We start from the raw sequence: 18,475 nt of genomic DNA on the forward strand, positions 1-18,475 counted from the left end.
TATATCAAAGAACTTGACAGCTAAGGGATCACATTTGAAGACAACCATGCCCTTTGTTTTGGCAGTGACTTCACCGTCTCGAAATTACATAACGCACCTCTCTTTCCATTGTCTTAACTTGGATGGGGAGGAAAGAGTGAAACCCAACATTAGTTTGTGTGGACCAAAAATGGCCACAATCGGAGTCATATAGTGAAGATCACTGTGTGTTCACATCAACTACTAATACAGTGAAGTAGTAAGACCTGACCTGATTCCTAAATAGAATACGATTGCTCGAGAGAAATAATGAATACCAAACATGCTTCAACTTGTACTAGTTTTAGGGTTTAGGAAATATTAGTGAAACCGGATCTAAAATGATGCCACTAAATTCACAAATGGGGACAGGTAGGCCTACACAGTGACATCACAGTTAGGCAATAACGGTCAACGTCTAAAACCACTGGACATTAAAAACATAGCGTTATGTTGCGGGTTGTGGACATATGTGTTTCGTCACCAACAATGGTTAGACTACTCCGAGATGGCCTATCCAAATGTAGCCTACAAGACGACATGTGCAGGGTTGACAAAAAACGCAGAGATTAAACGTGAACCTGCCTTCTGTCTCATATACTAAAATCATCCATTAATTAATGTTAGGTAAAAGGCGGACAGGCTACGACGATGTTTACTGACAGGCAGTATCCGCAGTAGGCTACTGGCAAAATGCACTATACCCACCGCTAACTGCAAAACATATTCTACCAATTATGTTGTGGACTTGTCCGTTTATTATTAAACATAGCCTAACGTTTGAATCTAACATATACAACTACCGCGAGGGAAACGTTAATGAGACGTGACCGGACAACATTTCAGTACGACTTCAGCGTCGGCAGCCGCGGCGGGACTACCTTCAGTTTGAGAACACGAACACAGAAAAATATATTCACATAACTAATAGGCCGCGAAGAACACCAATGAGAGCAAGTGGCTTACCCAAAACATGTAGCCTACTTATTATGTCATACGTAGCCTAAAGTAAACGGTGTTAGTGTAGGCAATGATGAGACCGAAGCGACAGGAGAACTATTTGGCCTAGGATTATTCTAGACCAGGAGGGGTAACAACCGAATTAATAGCAAGTCACCGAACTAACATTACGACACCGAACATTGCCTACCCGACCCTGTACGATCATAAACCATTCAACTAGTAGCCGAATTTTGGGATCCAAGCGTATCCCATAACTACAATCAGAGCGAGTATCTTTGGCATAGCCTATCAATCTTGAAACGCGTTAAGAAACGTTGGCCATTGCTTGAAAAAAAGAAACACGTCAAAAGTTAAAAAATACCACTTAAATTAACCATCTTAGGGCTGTAATGTGTAAATTGTCGCTTCAAGCCCACCCGGTCTACGGACGCGCATATTATCATGATCATTTGATAGCTGGAATTGTTCTTGGGTCTTACCTTGATTTACTCCTGTTGTTTGGAACAGGAAAGTGTCGACCATACAAATGTTGTAATAGTTGTTTTGTTCTCTAGGTTGAATCCACGAGACAGATTAGCAAAAACAAGCATTTACGTGGCAAGGAGAGCAGTGAAAGCCCGCTGTCTTCTCCCCGCAAGACAATGCGGCGCAGGTGGGCAGATCGATGTTGGCTTCCTGTTTTTCCGAAGGTAAACCACGCACAACTCAGCTGCTGTTGTTTTTTTTCTTCATCTATCCCTCCCGTTTCCTCTCACGGCTCCTTCAGTAGCCTACTGTTCATGCATCGTCCAGTGGCCAGCCGGCTTCGCTTCCCCTATCTTCATACCCCAACATGAAATGAAGTTAGTGGTCGAGATTTCACCCGGAAACACAAAGTTCTGAAACCTTTTCTGCGTATTAAGTGGTAAATAAAATAAACGCGAGTGGAATTTGGCAATTGAAAAATTCTGAAGTTGCCGAAGTCATGTCGATTATCCCGGGTACATTCTTTTAAATATTAGCTTTCTGTACTAGCCTGTATCGGGTTGTAGTGGTGACTTAAAAATACATTTCTGCTACACAACGCCTTATTCTGTGTAGCGTAAATGGGAATGCAGATGTGTTATTGCGCAAGTCTTATTTAAATACTGAAAAGCTTGAACAGCGCTTCAGCCCCTTCGTGCGCATGATTCATCATCATTTTGACCGAATACGTAAAATTAAGTAGCCTAATAACGAACGAAACAGTTTTATTAATTTAACATTAATGACTGCAACATGCAACCCAAAGCGGTTGTCTCATCGTAGATTTAAAGTTCAACAAGTTAACCACACTGACTTTTCGTAAAACACTAAAACGAAGGAAATATAGTTATTTTTGGTGTTTCAGGCATAAGGCTGAGTCCAATGACGACTCAAGAAGAGAACTTTGTCGCCTCCTGGTGATGTAAGGACATTAGGCCAGATGTGTAGGCTGTTCCTCCAAAGGGAACTTAATTTGTGAAAACTAAAATGATTGGACATTTAATGAATTTTCTAAAACTGTATGTAATACATTTAAAAATATTCCGCACTGTATTTACAATGCATTCAAAAATGTATAACATAATATATTTTAAACACACCTCAACATTTATTTTTAATACATTGCAAATACCTTGAATAATGTATCCACTAATATGTTTGTATTTATATATTTGATTAATGCACTGTCAAATGTTTTTGGAAAGCTTAGGCAAAAATATTCTAGCATAAATGTAGATGTTTATTTATTACTCAATGTATGGAAAATACAAAATCATATTTTTGTAAAATATCATTATATCCATGTTTTTGTTACAAAAAATGTAGGTACTTTTTATTTATTTACATGATATATCATCAAATTGCAATTAGGCCAAAGTGCAAGATACTTGATAATATATTAAACAGATACTTTTCATGCATAATTATGTATGTAAGGGGCTGGGGACGGAAAAGGCACCGATTCGGTGGAATGGCCCACTTGGTTTAGGCGTACTGGAATGGCCCACTTGGTTTAGGCGTACTGGAATGGCCCACTTGGTTTAGGCGTACTGGAATGGCCCACTTGGTTTAGGCATAATGGAATGGCCCACTTGGTTTAGGCGTACTGTATTATACTTTCTTGATATTTCACCCCAACCGTTTGATTGTAACCGATTAGGCCAACAATGTCAGATTTGTGTTAACTATGGTAAAGTTCGATGAAGGTTAATTTAGCCTTTTCCTTCAAACTGATCAGGCTACATTACTGTACATTGTGCTGACACTGATACATCTGTAGTTCGCAAAAAAAAAGAAAAGAGATGCTTGTGGCCTACAAATGGCCATTCCCATGAGTATAGAAACTGATTAATAGAGGGCGCTATTAAAGTTGGCCTCAGGTCAAGCCACCTGTGCATGATCTTCTTGATAAATCCATGTTTAAGCAAAACGTGGCCCTCTGGGACACTGGAGCACTTGAACAAATGCTAAGAAAAGAAAAATAAGCAAAAGGAGCAGATTTTTTTACATCAAGTTCCTCTCATTTCCCTTTTTTTAAACGGACTCTCCGCGCGCATGGAATCTCTGATAAGAGCAGAGCGGCGCTCCCGCATCAGTTTGGGATATGGAAACAAGGGTGAGTGCCACAGTTTAACAACCTTATTAGCGAAAGGCGTTAAAACTTAGTATTTTTTAAGTTGATTTTGGTTTAATAATAAGTATATAATTATAAGTATATAATTATGCTAACGTGAGAGCTGAGTGGTTAATACTTTTGTGAGTGTTCTATTTTGTATTATTTTGGGCAGTTGAGTCAGCCTCTGAGAGAAGCTATTTTGTATCGGTTAGTGAAGCTCTGATAAAAAGTAGTAAATTTGCGGTGGTTAGTGTGACATATGTATCCTTTTATTTTGTAGCTCTCAGGTTATGGTTCCATTACTGTTATGTTCAATTTCATGTTTTTAGGAAAGTTTAAAATATAGACCTTATCGTTGCTAAATGTGAAAAAAAAAACTTTATTTTGAACAAGCTGTTGGTGGAGTCTCGTGCCAGTGGCAGGAGTTTCTTTTGAAGTTAAAGACCGGGGGCTGAATATTTTTCAGATAAGGGTTTAGTGCACAGCAAATTGTGTCTTTCTTTTATAGTTATGAATGTTACATTGTTTAAATGAAAGCACGGGTATTAGTTATAGCCAAGAGTAATGCTGATGATATCTAACCTAATTGTTTATTGAGTTAGTTTAATGCTGTAAATAGCCCAGTGGGAATTGATTTTCTGTTACCATGGATGAATATGTGTGTTTGTTATATAGAATTTACAGCAGGTAACAATGTTAATGTATTTCCATATATTTAAGTATGTGATCCAGTGTGGATTGTTTTGTTTTTCTAATACAAGACAAGTCAAGAATATTTTGAAATTATTAAGTGACTTGACTGATTTGCAATAAAAACAGCTCTGTCATTTACAATTTTTTTAAATTTTTCCTTTCTGACTTTTTACACAGAAAAATGGAATTCCACTCTGGGACAATGTCCAATAAGTAAGACATATCCTGTGCCTTTGATGATGATGTAGTGGACTGTTGCATATATTGAAGCTCTTTTGCTGATTAAAATCAACAAAGTCTTTCCATTTGTTTACACAGTTTTCTGTTTTTGGTTCTTAGCGTGACTGACTTGTCTAAATGGACTGTCAAAGATGTCATACATTGGCTTGAGATTAATGGATTGGAGGATCACCGATCAACATTCCAAGGTTTTTAGAAGAAATCATGGAAACTTCATTTAACTGTCCTAAGTGCAACAAAAACTTTTTTCGCTGAAAAAACAAATTAGCCACATTGGGCTGTATCACCAAAATGAGCCACATTTATTAACATGTGGTTTAAATGGATGTATGAAATCCTGCCTTTGCTTTGCCTCATATTGAACCCATATATATAGAAGGCACAGAGACTTAGTGTTAGGTGCCAATCCATCTGACTCTGAATGCTTCATGGATTGTACTGAAGAGGATGGTACAGCTGATCCTGCCGGACATGTTGTTCATGAGCTGCCTAAACACAATGTTGTACAATCTTTGATCCACAAAACCGAGGACCTTGTCAGTGGCCTAACATGTAATCTCTGCCTTTTCATTCTTAAAGTTAGAGAGAGGCACTGTGTTCCTGCTGTTGTGCATACAAGCATAGCAGAGGACCTCTGGACAATTTTTGACTCCTTTTTGTCTCACGATAGTGAAGCAGTAAAGTTTCACCTCCAGAAGAACAACATCAGGGTTGATGATGAAGATGATGATTTGAATGAATTTTTAAACCAAACAAAGGTTTTTGAGGAATGTATTAGAACCATAAATACTGAGTGGACACAATATTGCTGTCATGAACTTGGGATGGTGAAGCCAACTGAGATACATTTAAAAAGTGAAGATCAAACTAGCAGGGCCACATTTCAATGCATCCCGCTTCTTAACATTTTACAGAGAGTTGCTAAAAATGAAGGTGTCCTGGGCAGTGTTAAACAGAGATGTTGACCCTAGCAATGATGATGTACTTCGAGACTTCACTGATGGTGATATCTTCAAGAGTAACCCTTTGCTTTGTCAAAAAACATGCTACAACTTAAATTTTACGTGGATGAGTTTGAGGTGGTAAAAATCCCCTGGGGTCAAAGAAGGGAAAACACAAACTGACAGCAGTGTATTTCAAAATTGGAAACTGGGATAGCAAGTTTTTATCAGAGCTACAAAACACATACCTCTCTATTCTTGTTCAACACAAGTCCATTCAAACAGGGTTTACTGATTATGATGAGGTTTTTCAACCTCTACTGTCTGATGTTGAGATTCTGGAAACACAGGGAGTGTCTTTGAAGTGTGGTTGAGAGGAAAGGATCTTTCATGGTACCATAGCTACTGTCTCAGCAGACAACTTGTCAGCACATGCAGTTGCTAGACTGACTAAAACATTCAGCTCAGGAAGAATCTGTCATTTCTGTAACACCGCCAGGCAGCACATTTCCAAGAAATTCACTGAAGATGAATTAATTATGCAAAACTCTGTGAATTATAGCTACAAATTAGAGGCAGCGGAAGCAAATCCAGAGAATGCTGTCATTTGTGGAATTAGGAATGCATGCTGCTTCTCAAAGTTGAAGTTTGTGTTTCTCCAATTCTTTATTTGTTTCCACCAGATCTAAACCATGATTGAAGGCATTATCCCAGCCATTCTCATTTTAGTGTTAAAACAGCTGGTGAAGGAGAAACAAATCAAATTGGCCCATCTCAACTACGAGCTCCAACATTTCCATTATTGAGTGAATGACAGAGCCTCAAAACCCCCACCCATACCTGAGCATGCATAGAGACCCAGTGGACGTTTTCCAGGCACTGCGACAGAGAAGTGGAACCTCTTTAGGTTACTGCCACCAGATTCATGGATGTGGTGCATGGGATGTTTATCTATTTCTGAGAGAGATTGGTGATCATCATGGCCCCCACTGTGAGAAAATGCTGGTTACCATACTAGGAGGAGAGGATCACAGTTTTCCTTGTCCTTGTTGAAGAGGTATTTCCAGAGAAACATACTCCTAAATTGTACTTCTTGATGCACTACCCGAGACTTTTGATGGCATATGGACCACTGATCCTTGTCTCTTGCTTATGGTTTGAGGCCAAGCATCAATATTTCAAAACTACAGGTGCTGGTCATATAATTAGAATATCATCAAAAAGTGGATTTATTTCAGTAATTCCATTCAGAAAGTGAAACTTGTATAATGTATACATTCATTCCACACAGACTGATATATTTCAAGTGTTTTTTCTTTTAATTAAGTTATGTTCTCTGATGAAAGTAAATTTTGCATTTCCTTTGGAAATCAAGGTCCCAGAGTCTGGAGGAAGAGAGGAGAGGCACATAATCCACTTTGCTTGAAGTCCAGTGTAAAGTTTCCACAGTCAGTGATGGTTTGGGTGCCATGTCATCTGCTGGTGTTGGTCCACTGTGTTTTCTGTGGTCCAAGGTCAACGCAGCCATCTACCAGGAAGTTTTAGAGCACTTCATGCTTCCTGCTGCTGACCAACTTTATGGAGATGTAGATTTCATTTTCCGACAGGACCTGGCACCAGCACACAGTGCCAAAGCTACCAGTACCTGGTTTAAGGACCATGGTATCCCTGTCCTTAATTGGCCAGAAAACACGCCTGACCTTAACCCTATAGAAAATATATGGGGTATTGTGAAGAGGAAGATGAGATACGCCAGACCCAACAATGCAGAAGAGCTGAAGGCCACTATCAGAGCAACCTGGGCTCTCATAACACCTGAGCAGTGCCACAGACTGATCGACTCCATGCCACGCCACATTGCTGCAGTAATTCAGGCAAAAAGAGTTCTGTACATGCTCATCATTTTCAATGATCATACTTTTCAGTTGGCCAACATTTCTAAAAATCCTTTTTTGTATTGGTCTTAAAGGAACCGTATGTAAGAAATCTATTTCAATTAATCATTAAATGGCCCTGATGTGTCACTAGACATTAAGAAATCATGTTCATTTCAAATAATTATATCAATGACAACAGTATTCTGGCCAGGATATTGTCATTTAAAAGTGAGAGTTGCAGCCCTCAACTGATGTTGATGTTGTCATGTTGTGTTTTGGCCTGATGCTCCACCCTCCACCTATCTACCTATCACGAAGTCAGTAGTGTTTCAGGATCCGGGTTGCCAGCTCTGCTCTAACCTACCCTAACTCTAGTCGGATAAATAATGTCCAACGTTACGAAATCTAAAAGGCCTTGTTATAATTCCGAAATACGTTGTGACAAAGTCCGAAATAAAACAAGAATTTGTATAGGAGATGCCTTTGAGAGATGGAGACGGCTGAAAATGGAGAAGAATTTGAAGACAGACGCCAACGTTGCTAATTTTCTCCTGGACAGGTAAGATTCATCTATGTTTGACTAACTTGTACTTGATGTCAATGGACATTTCATATATTCATGACAGTCGAACAAAGTTATGCATGTTCGTGCAAAGTAACGTTACGTTAGCTCATATGGACGTATGCTAACATTAGCAATGCATTATCAGAGCCCGTTTCTCTGTCCTTATGCTGAAACGCTGAGGAAAACAACATTAGCCCGCCCATTATGGCAATTTGAAACGTAATTGAGACAGAAGCCTAACTCAAAATAAACATTCTCTACCTTTTAGGCTATGCACTATGTTAGTGTTGGTTTGGAAGCACTAGGCGCAATTCCAAGGTAAAATAACTTTTTCTAATGTCCATAACACTAATGAAAAGCACAGTGTAGCCTATGACGTTAAAAAAAGTTGGCCCACCTGGAACGTTTTGTAGCCTACTTTTCATGCAAGTTCTACAGCCAAAAATAGTAGAATGTCATGTAATCTTTCACATCACATATTTTAGCGTTATGGACGTGTGCTGCGGGGTAAGTAAAATAATACAGCTGGCCGCTTTCACTTCTAGCGTCAGCTAAATGAATAGCTGTATCTTTGATATCAGTTACACATAGTGACATAGGCTTGTGCTTGTACTTACGTTAATGACAGATACCTAACGTTACAAGTTAGACTAACAGCTACTGTTCTAACAATGTACTGTCACATACGAGCATACATCTTTACGATTATATTTGACTAATGACAATTATTAAATTAGTAAATACTTCGCAAAATATCTCTTTCTGTTAATTAAGCATAAACATAATTAACAGAAAAAAAACGTACTGCGTACGACTCGCCGTCACTTGCCATTGGAAGCTCGTAGAAGCAGCCTACGTTTCTGCCCAATCCTGCAGCTTGTCTGGCAACCTCGAGTCAGGGGGGAGGGGGAGGGGATACACCGCTCTACAGTATTTTTAAAGTGATTGCAGTACCAGTTTTGGCCACAATCCTACATACGGTTCCTTTAAGTACGGCCCCTTCTAACCAGGACCTTCAGCATGCGCTGGGACGGTTTGCAGCCGAGTGTGAAGCGGTGGGGATGAAAATCAGTACCTCCAAATCCGAGGCCATGGTCCTCAGTCGGAAAAGGGTGGCTTGCCCGCTTCAGGTTGGTGGAGAGTGCCTGCCTCAAGTGGAGGAGTTTAAGTATCTAGGGGTCTTGTTCACGAGTGAGGGAAGGATGGAACGGGAGATTGACAGACGGATCGGTGCAGCTTCTGCAGTAATGCAGTCGATGTATCGGTCTGTCGTGGTGAAGAAAGAGCTGAGCCGCAAGGCGAAGCTCTCGATTTACCAGTCAATCTACGTTCCTACTCTCACCTATGGTCATGAGCTTTGGGTCATGACCGAAAGGACAAGATCCCGGATACAGGCGGCCGAAATGAGCTTTCTCCGCAGGGTGGCCGGGCGATCCCTTAGAGATAGGGTGAGAAGCTCGGTCACCCGGGAGGAGCTCAGAGTAGAGCCCCTGCTCCTCCACATCGAGAGGGGTCAGCTGAGGTGGCTTGGGCATCTTTTTCGGATGCCTCCGGAACGCCTTCCTGGGAGGAGACCCCGGGGAAGACCTAGGACTCGCTGGAGGGACTATGTCTCCCGGCTGGCCTGGGAACGCCTCGGTGTCCCCCCGGAAGAGCTAGAGGAAGTGTCTGGGGAGAGGGAAGTCTGGGCATCCCTGCTTAGACTGCTGCCCCCGCGACCCGGCCCCGGATAAGCGGAAGAAGATGGTATGGTATGGTATGGTATGGTTCCTTTAAGTAATATTCTAATTTTCTGAGATACTGAATTCAGTTATAATCATCAAAAATAAAATAAAAAACACTTGAAATATATCAGTCTGTGGGGAATGAATGTATATATTACACAAGTTTCACTTTTTGAATGGAATTACTGAAATAAATAAACTTTTTGATGATATTCTAATTATATGACCAGCACCTGTATAGCACGGGCGAGCCGCAACTTTAAGAATATTGCCAAAACACTTGCCAGGAGACATCAGATGCAACAGTGTTGGGAACAGGCAAACAGTAGCTGCTTAGGGAAAAAGTTCATGCTTGCTGCTGATACCGAGATGTACCCATACATGCCCTTCCAGGGTCCCTCACCCGAGCTCTGCAGTGTAAACTTGGGGAAAATGTAACACTTGGCCATGTCATTAAAACCAAGTCCATTACTGTGGATAATGTGGCATACAAGATGGGCAGCTGTCTTGTTATTGAAACTGCACATGCAGATGATATTCCAGTGTTTATGAAGATCTACCACATTTTTTTAGTCTTGGGCAGCTGGTATCTATGTGGAACAATCTTAAGACCCTCCACTTTTAACGGCCATCTACACTGCTACATGGTTGAGGAAGACACACACTGGATAGTTGTGTTGCCTGGTGAAGAACAAGCTTTCAATGGTCTGGATAGTTACTTCAATTCAGATGGCAGACTCACTGTTTCTCTTCGACACTGCATATAAAGGTTATTCAAATGATTAATTATTATGTTAATGTTACCGGCGTTTACAAACAGAACCCATTAAGCCTAAATGCAGAAATCATAAAGTAAGCCTATTGCATGTTTTAAGGTATTGCTTTCTGTCATTTGCAGAGCACCTAATCAATGGTGAGACACTCCTTTCCCTGAGTGAGAAGATGATTGATAAATTATACCCCATCATCAAGACACAAGTAAAATTCACCAAATTACTTGCTAATTTAAAAGGAAAAGATCTCCCTAAATTCACTGGAAGGTGAATGTTTTATTACAATTATAATGGCATATTTTACTCAAATATAATGTTAATTCCACAGAAACTTGGTGCATTTAGTTGTGAAGTTAGATGAATCATTCATAATGTTTCAGCTCTCCTCCTCAGGAAGCAACTCCATCAGCATGGCCTAATTCCTTTCAGCTACCTGAGTTTCCAACTGTCCTGAAACGCAAACTCATGGAGGAGAGTTTGAACTTTCATAACCCTGCCTAAAGATCATTTCCCAGATCATTCAAGTCCTGTTTGACACAATTTGTATGTACACATGGTAAGTTTAGCCTGAGGCAATGTTTTTGTAATGACGCTGGGTTTCTTTTGCATTCATTCAGTCATGGGGTGCCACCATGGCAAAATCATTAGCACTACAGCTGAAAAAAATGGAGAACTAAACAAAACTGCATATTTAAGGTCAGTGTATATCAAAAGCATGTGCAAGCCCTGGACACACATTGATTCCAACGTTGATCATGATCAAGTATCCAAATAAGAACAGTTTTGCTAAACATTTACAAAGCAACACTGTGAAATTATTTAATCAGTCCTTTAAATGATAAGCTCTGTGTTTCTTTTCAAAGGTACCCAACTAGTAGGCAGTACCATGATGTTTGTGCTACTCTTGTATCTAAACGTCCTTTATTCCGGGATCGCACAGGACAAGGATATGTAAGTAAATTATTAAAGGTCCAGTGTATAGGATCTGCAAGACCGAAGCATTTTGCTTTGAATTTCCTTTTATTCTCCTTGTCCTACCTTTCATGGTTGGGAATGCTTAAAAATAAGTTTAAAAAGGAGCGAAACCCACTTGTCAATCCTGAGGTAGAGTATCACAGAGAAAAGCATGGCAAAAGGAGGCTGTCAGTGTCTTCAGCAGAATGGAGGCACAACAACCAGCTAAGAAAGCCATTGTGAGTGTTGATTATTCCACAAGCAAGTCAGTGGCTTATTCTCTTCACAAGTGGAAATTTAAATAATGAATATACTGTGATGAAATTAAATGCATAGTTTGCTTTGCCTGATTTTCACAAGCAGTAGCTCACAGGATGACATTGTTATGATGTCCATCCTAACCCTTTACAGTTTAGTTCATCTGATTTTTTTTCTCAACCACAGATGTCTGCTGGCGAGGAAGCTGTAATTCAAGGCCACACCTTTGCAACCTCTACTATCAAGGTAGTAACCACCATAAAGCCTGCTGCACACTACAAGCTTCTTACAAGAGGTGTGTTCGAGAATCGCATACTGGACGCTATATACTGCATAATGCAAACATATATACTGTTTGCATTATGTACTACATAATCTATTGTCTATTCATAAATAGAAAATAGGCCGGCAGGAAAAATATTTAAATGTTTTAACTAATAGTATTAATCGGTCAAAATTCTTATTGATGGTGAAACGGTTCATTATTAACGTCCCTGGTTCTAATTTAATGATCACATTTTTTCTGTCTGACTAGACATCTGCTGGCAAGGATGGAGATGCTCTTGGCCATGATGCTACAGTGGGGAGAACAAGTATTTAATACACTGCAGGTTTTCCCACTTACAAAGCATGTAGAAGTCTGCAATTTTTATCATATGTACTCTTCAACTGTGAGTGACGGAATCTAAAGCAAAAATCCAGAAAATCACCCTTCAGGTTTCGGGGCTGTCGCTGGGCAATACGGACTTTCAGCTCCCTCCAAAGATTTTCTATTGGGTTCAGGTCTGGAGACTGGCTAGGCCACTCCAGGACCATGAGATGCTTCTTACAGAGTCCCTCATTAGTTGCCCTGGCTGTGTGTTTCATGCACTGGCTTGAGCAGGGTGACCTTGCGTGCGCTGCAGGACTTTAAACCATTATGGCGTAGTGTGTTACTAATTGTTATCTTTGAGACTGTGGTCCCAGCTCTCTTCAGGTCATTGACCAGGTCCTGTCGTGTAGTTCTGGGCTGATCCCTCACCTTCCTCATCATCATTGATGCCCCACGAGGTGAGATCTTGCATGGAGCCCCAGACCGAGGGAGACTGACCGTCATCTTGAACTTCTTCCATTTTCTAATAATCGCGCCAACAGTTGTTGCCTTCTCACCAAGCTGCTTGCCTATTGTCCTGTAGCCCATCCCAGCCTTGTGCAGGTCTACAATTTTATCCCTGATGTCATTACATAGCTCTCTGGTCTTAGCCATTGTGGAGAGGTTGGAGTCTGTTTGATTGAATGTGTGGACTGGTGTCTTTTATACAGGTAACGAGTTCAAACAGGTGCAGTGAACAGGAGGACTTCTTAAAGAAAAACTAACAGGTCTGTGAGAGACTGAATTCTTACAGGTTGGTAGGTGATCAAATACTTATATCATGCAATAAAATGCAAATTAATTACTTAAAAATCATACAATGTGATCTTTTGGATTTTTGTCTCTCACAGTTGAAGTGTACCTATGATAAAAATTACAGACCTCTACATGCTTTGTAAGTAGGAAAACCTGCAAAATCGGCAGGTTATCAAATAGTTGTTCTCCCCACTGTATCTCCTTCAACTCCAGTGTAAGTTTTCAAATTATGTATAATCAAATTAAACAAATCCTACCATCATCATCTCATCATCATCATCTTCCGCTTATCTGGGGCCGGGTCGCGGGGGCAGCAGTCTAAGCAGAGATGCCCAGACATCCCTCTCCCTAGACACTTCCTCCAGCTCTTCCGGGGGGTGTGAGCTGAGACACACAACGGTATTTAGAACTTTATTTGATGTTCTTCAAATACATTATGCCATAATTGCTATAAAAACTGATCAAGTTGTGTTTTTCCTTTTAGGGGACACCGTCTGTGCTGCAATACTCTTGATCTCTTACCTGTTCCATGAAAATCCAGACAGGCTCTATGTAATTGACAAGGTATGAGCATCACCAGCCATTCATAGGTAGGGCTCTTATATGCCTGTCGTGTTTTGTTTGTTTTAATGGAAATCTGGAGTGTATTACTCCTTTGGTGTGGTTCATATTAGGTGAGTACAGAAATGCATTGGTCCCATCATGCCTAGTGGATTTTGTGGGATTTTCTTTTGCTTAAAAGTCTTGCAAATAAATTATTTCTCATAGTATAAGAGAAGTATTGCATATAATTGGGTGAATAATATAATTTATGTTCAGATAACTTTCCAGTCAGATGCACTGACTAATTATTTTATTCAGTTCAATAAAACAGAGAGTGCTTGAAAACCACAATGTAAATGTAATGTATTCATGTAAGATACTGTATTTGTAGTGTGCTTTTCATTGATGACAAAGGCTCCTACCCCTGTGGTGCTGGTGAGTGGGAACCCCTTCAGTGCTGAATGTGAAATTTGTCTTCACATAGTTGGAAAGGACATTGCGAAGGTCAAGGACATCTCAATGGGAGTTGATGCCCTACTGGGGATCTATTTAATCTTTGGAGTTAAATACTCAGAGAATGTAAAGAAGATTCAAATGTTTATGCAGTGCATGGTTGGTATCAAGTAAAAGTACCAATAGGGGTAATTAAAATGTCAAATGTTTTGCTTTAAATGTATAATGTAATATTTTGTATTAATTGAGATTTCTATTAATTTATTTTTGCAAATTAGAAATGATCAACCCGGAATCATTATTGTATACTTTTCAAAAGTCTGATATGTAAATAAAACTTTGCTTAAAAACATCTGCTGTTTCACCATTATTATTATTATTATTAATGTTACTACTATTACACAACTTCTATAAATGTTCCTCACAGAGCTTCAAAAGGTTCCTCAAGTAACCTTATGAAGGGGTTCTTCTAAGAACCTTTTATTGAAGGTTCCTCAGCACCATAAGAGGTTACTCCGCAGTTTCAAATTGAGGAACCTCCAAAGGTTCCTCAAGGATCTTTTTGTTTTAACAGTATACAGTACAATAACTCCGGTATGCTGACTGAAATACTAAAAACAAACGTCCCCCTATTATCGGTGTAAATCCTCGAAGCTCAAAATGTAAATGCACTGGAAAACAACGGTAGGCCTACGCTTTACTAATAATCTTTCAGCTAGCCCAACACCAAATGTATGCAGGTTAAATTATTTATTTTGTGATTTAAAAAATGTTAGGCTATGTATGAAAACGTATATCATGTAAAATGTAATATCAAACTGAATCCTTTTTTTTCTCTAGCAGAGGGCCAGGTAACGACAACGTTCTAATAAACACTTTTGAGTCATTTTTAACAAAAATGAAAAGGAAATATGAAGTAATTTAACAAAATAGGCGTCAGATAGGTTGGTTTCCGATAAGAAAAAAGGCTTGTATTTGTTAGCTACGTCGCTAATCTACTAGCTGAAGACAACATTTCCATTGGGGTTCTACGCTATAGATTATTCACGTTTCTTACCTGTAATCAGGGACGTGGCTAGGCCTATTTTAGCCATATAGGAACGCCCACATGGCGGACAAAACAAACTCCTTCCATTGCCCTCCATCGACAACTTCACAACCCTTACTAGCTATACTTGAAACTGACGGATAGTTGCAGTTTCATTGAAGGCGCTGACCACATATTTATTGTATTTGCAAACATATTTACATGTAATCATTGTGATGAATGACATGGTCTGTTTTCGTCTGCACCGATGCAACCAACTCAAATGGCCTAGCTAACGTTAGTGAGGTTAGCTAAACCTCTATTGTTGAATATTTAGCATTGGCTAAGTTAATAACAAAGTTAATACAGGAGAAAACAGCACCAATTAAACCTTCTCCACAGCAACCCAGGCTCTCAAGGGTGGGTTAATAAACAGTAGTCACGACCGACAAGGTATGTAGCTAGAGCTTGTATGGAAACTTGTGTGCGTGAGCTATTCAGATAAACCTCCCACAGGACTTCGTTGTTAAAAAGGGTAAACATTTTTTTTAATTAATAATTTATTCCACGTAGTTTGTATATACAAAATTCCTACTTTTTAATTTGCTCTTATCAACGGAAGTTAGTCTTAAATCAACGCACTATGGTAAGAAAACCATATCGCTCCCAAGCGAAGACCTTACCAGTAACCTGCAGTGGCAAAAACCCAATTTAAGACAATAACGGTGGCACGAGACCTATTTTCTTAAAGTGCCAGTTCCCTATTTACCATTTAAATACATAATCATCCTAATGGAGTTTAACCGTGCACAGTAATCTAAGGACTAACGCTAAATTATTACCAATCATCAAATAACAATATACACCAAAATGCCGTAAACAAATATGCAATACATATACTGCCGTGTATGTGTGTTAAGCTTATATATATATTACTAAAAACACACACCTACAGTATATACTATGGCAGAATGAAGCTTAACATATACACGGCAGTATATGCTATGGTAGAATGAAGCTTGGCTACTACATACCGGGCCCCAATTGTCCTCCTAACGAGAGACCATTACATAACAAAACTGTGAGGAGTTATAATACTAAACACCAATATCTAGCAGTCTTATGCTTTGACAGCGTCTTTGAAAAACGCTATATACATTTAATGTATTATAGATGACCTAACCCAATTACTTGAGGCCAGAGGTTGCTAGTACTTAGCACTCTGTAGGAGGACAAATGTTTTTGGAGGTCCCTCACCCAATCGAACCACTGACGAGCAAGATGATCGGGAATAGCATCATCCCAACCAAGGTTCTGTCTGCAAAGTTCTTGTAATAACATATTCGCTGGCAAAATCACAGGCGTTGTAGATAGAACTCACGGTAGAGACGATACCCCTTCTGGTGGGTGGCTTATCCTGTATGATGATATAAAACTTGAAAATGCACCACTGAACTCCCAAAGCTTGCTCGACAGGGAGTAAGTCTTGGGTCCAAGTCCAGGTCCTTTACCTCTTTTACCATCTCCTCTTCGGGGATTGCAGACAGCACTGGTCTGTTGTTGCTCACCCATGTTCTGAGTCAGAACCCTCCTGATCCACATATGGCTCTTAAGTCATGATACAAAGACACAGCTTCTTCTTCTGAACCGACCGAATTGAGACAGTTATCCACATAAAAATGTTGCCGCACAGTGTCGACCCCACATGTGCTGAATTTGCCCCGGCTGTCTTCTACACATTTCCTTAGGGCGAAGCTGGTGAAGAGGTAGCACCGAATAAGTGTACTACCATCCTGTATTCTACCATTTCTTGACTGCTTTTGCCACAGGGCCACCAGAGAAACCGAAGAAGGTCTGAGCCTTCATCTGGCACCCTTACTTGGTGGAACATAGCTTCCACGTCAGCCATGGTCACAACTGTTTCTTGTCTGAATCTGGTGATGACACCCAGGAGGGTGCTGGTGAGATTCAGCCCCTGCAGCAGCTGGTTTAAAGTAGAGCCTTGGTACGATGCTCCACAATCAAATACAACTCTGATCTTCTTCTTTTTGGGATGGTATACTCCAGCGGTCGGGAACCTATGGCTCGCAAGCCATATATGGCTCTTCCGGTGACGGCATATGGCTCCCAGACAATTTTGAGTGGAAAAAATTTCAGTTTGGAACTGATTTTAAAATACTTGTGATATATCTTAATAATACTGTGTCATGTTAAAGTAAACAGAAATTAGTTTTGAAGATAAATTTCACGGGTCACCCGTGGGTCGAGTAGGGAACCAATGGCTCGCGAGCATGTGCAGGTCATTGTAAACGTGAAGAAATAAATTTTATCAGATAGCCAACTAGTTTATCCGCTTCAACCCTTGTAATGGAAAAGATGGCGAAAAGAAAAAAAGACGATGATTACCATGCATTCCAGGCTGTGTAAACAGAGGAATTTGCATTTGTGGACAGAGCAGGATCTGCGGTATGCCTAATATGCAATGATAAAACGGTCAAATATAAAGAGGCACTTCGATACGCACCATGCTTCATTTGCATAAAAATATCCAGCGGGGGACAGCAGGAAAAGGGCATGCGAGGAGCTACAGCGGAGGGTGCAGACGAGTCAGCAGCAACTACGTGTGTGGACCAGGCAAGGTGACGGGAATTCTGCTAGCTTTGCGGGTGCTTTGGCAATAGTAAAGAATGGAAAGCCATTCACAGATGGCGAATATGCCAAAACATTCATGCTTGATGTGGCCAATGAACTGTTTGATGACTTCCCAAATAAAGACAAGATAATCAAACGAATAAAAGACATGCCCCTGTCAGCAAGAACTGTGCACGATCGTAGCATCATGATGGAAAATCAAGTTGAGGAAACACAAATTAAGGACATAAACGCCAAGACATAATTTTCTCTCGCGTTAGATGAGTCAACAGACGTTAGCCATCTATCTAAGTGCAGTATAATTGCCAGGTATGCTGCAGGTTACACACTGCATGAGGAAAGCTTAGCTGTTTTGACAATGAAAGGGACAACAAGAGGAGAGGATTTATTCACGTCTTTCGTGGAGTTTACTAAAGAAAACAAACTACTGATGGATAAACTTATTTCTGTCTGTACTGATGGTGCACCCTGTATGTTGGGGAAGAACAAAGGATTTGTAGCGCTTCTCCGTGAACATGAAAAGAGAGCCATCCTAAGTTTTCATTGCATCCTGCACCAGGAGGCGCTTTGCTCTCTGACGTGTGACCAGGAGCTTGGTGAGGTGATGTCGCTGGTCATTCGAGTGTTCAACTTTATTGTTGCCCGAGCTTTAAATGATCGCCAGTTTAAAGCTCTGTTAGAAGAAGTTGGGAATCATTATCCCGGTCTGCTTTTACACAGCAACGTGCGTTGGTTGTCAAGGGGGAAGGTGCTCAGACGTTTTGCAGCTTGCCTGAGTGAAATCCGG

At 40.3% G+C, this 18,475-nt stretch overlaps 1 protein-coding gene and 2 long non-coding RNA genes across 6 annotated transcripts in view; 2 read left to right on the forward strand and 1 right to left on the reverse strand.

Annotated features, from left to right (window-relative positions):
• pik3cb (phosphatidylinositol-4,5-bisphosphate 3-kinase, catalytic subunit beta) overlaps positions 1 to 2,066 on the reverse strand; it is a 42,172-nt gene extending 40,106 nt beyond the window's left edge. For 2 of the 3 annotated variants that reach the window (XM_029119179.2, XM_029119177.2), the window contains exon 1: positions 1,461 to 2,066. The gene's annotated coding sequence lies outside the window, so the exon portion shown is untranslated. The remainder of the gene's footprint in view (positions 1 to 1,460) is intronic. The other variant, XM_029119180.2, reaches the window with a different exon arrangement.
• Positions 2,067 to 9,883: 7,817 nt separating this feature from the next.
• LOC109615729 lies at positions 9,884 to 12,244 on the forward strand. Of its 2 annotated transcripts, XR_004575599.1 has the most exons (6): positions 9,884 to 10,410; positions 10,540 to 10,681; positions 10,808 to 11,110; positions 11,278 to 11,607; positions 11,813 to 11,921; positions 12,162 to 12,244. It is a non-coding gene; the product is annotated as an uncharacterized LOC109615729 (long non-coding RNA). The 2 variants fall into 2 exon arrangements; XR_002196708.2 differs by having other exon boundaries at positions 9,884 to 10,681.
• Positions 12,245 to 13,325: 1,081 nt separating this feature from the next.
• LOC109615730 lies at positions 13,326 to 14,211 on the forward strand. Its single transcript, XR_002196709.2, has 3 exons — positions 13,326 to 13,412; positions 13,498 to 13,577; positions 13,948 to 14,211. It is a non-coding gene; the product is annotated as an uncharacterized LOC109615730 (long non-coding RNA).
• Positions 14,212 to 18,475: the final 4,264 nt, after the last annotated feature.

This window comes from Esox lucius, chromosome 1, assembly GCF_011004845.1.
Source record: "Esox lucius isolate fEsoLuc1 chromosome 1, fEsoLuc1.pri, whole genome shotgun sequence".
Lineage (NCBI taxonomy): Eukaryota > Metazoa > Chordata > Actinopteri > Esociformes > Esocidae > Esox > Esox lucius.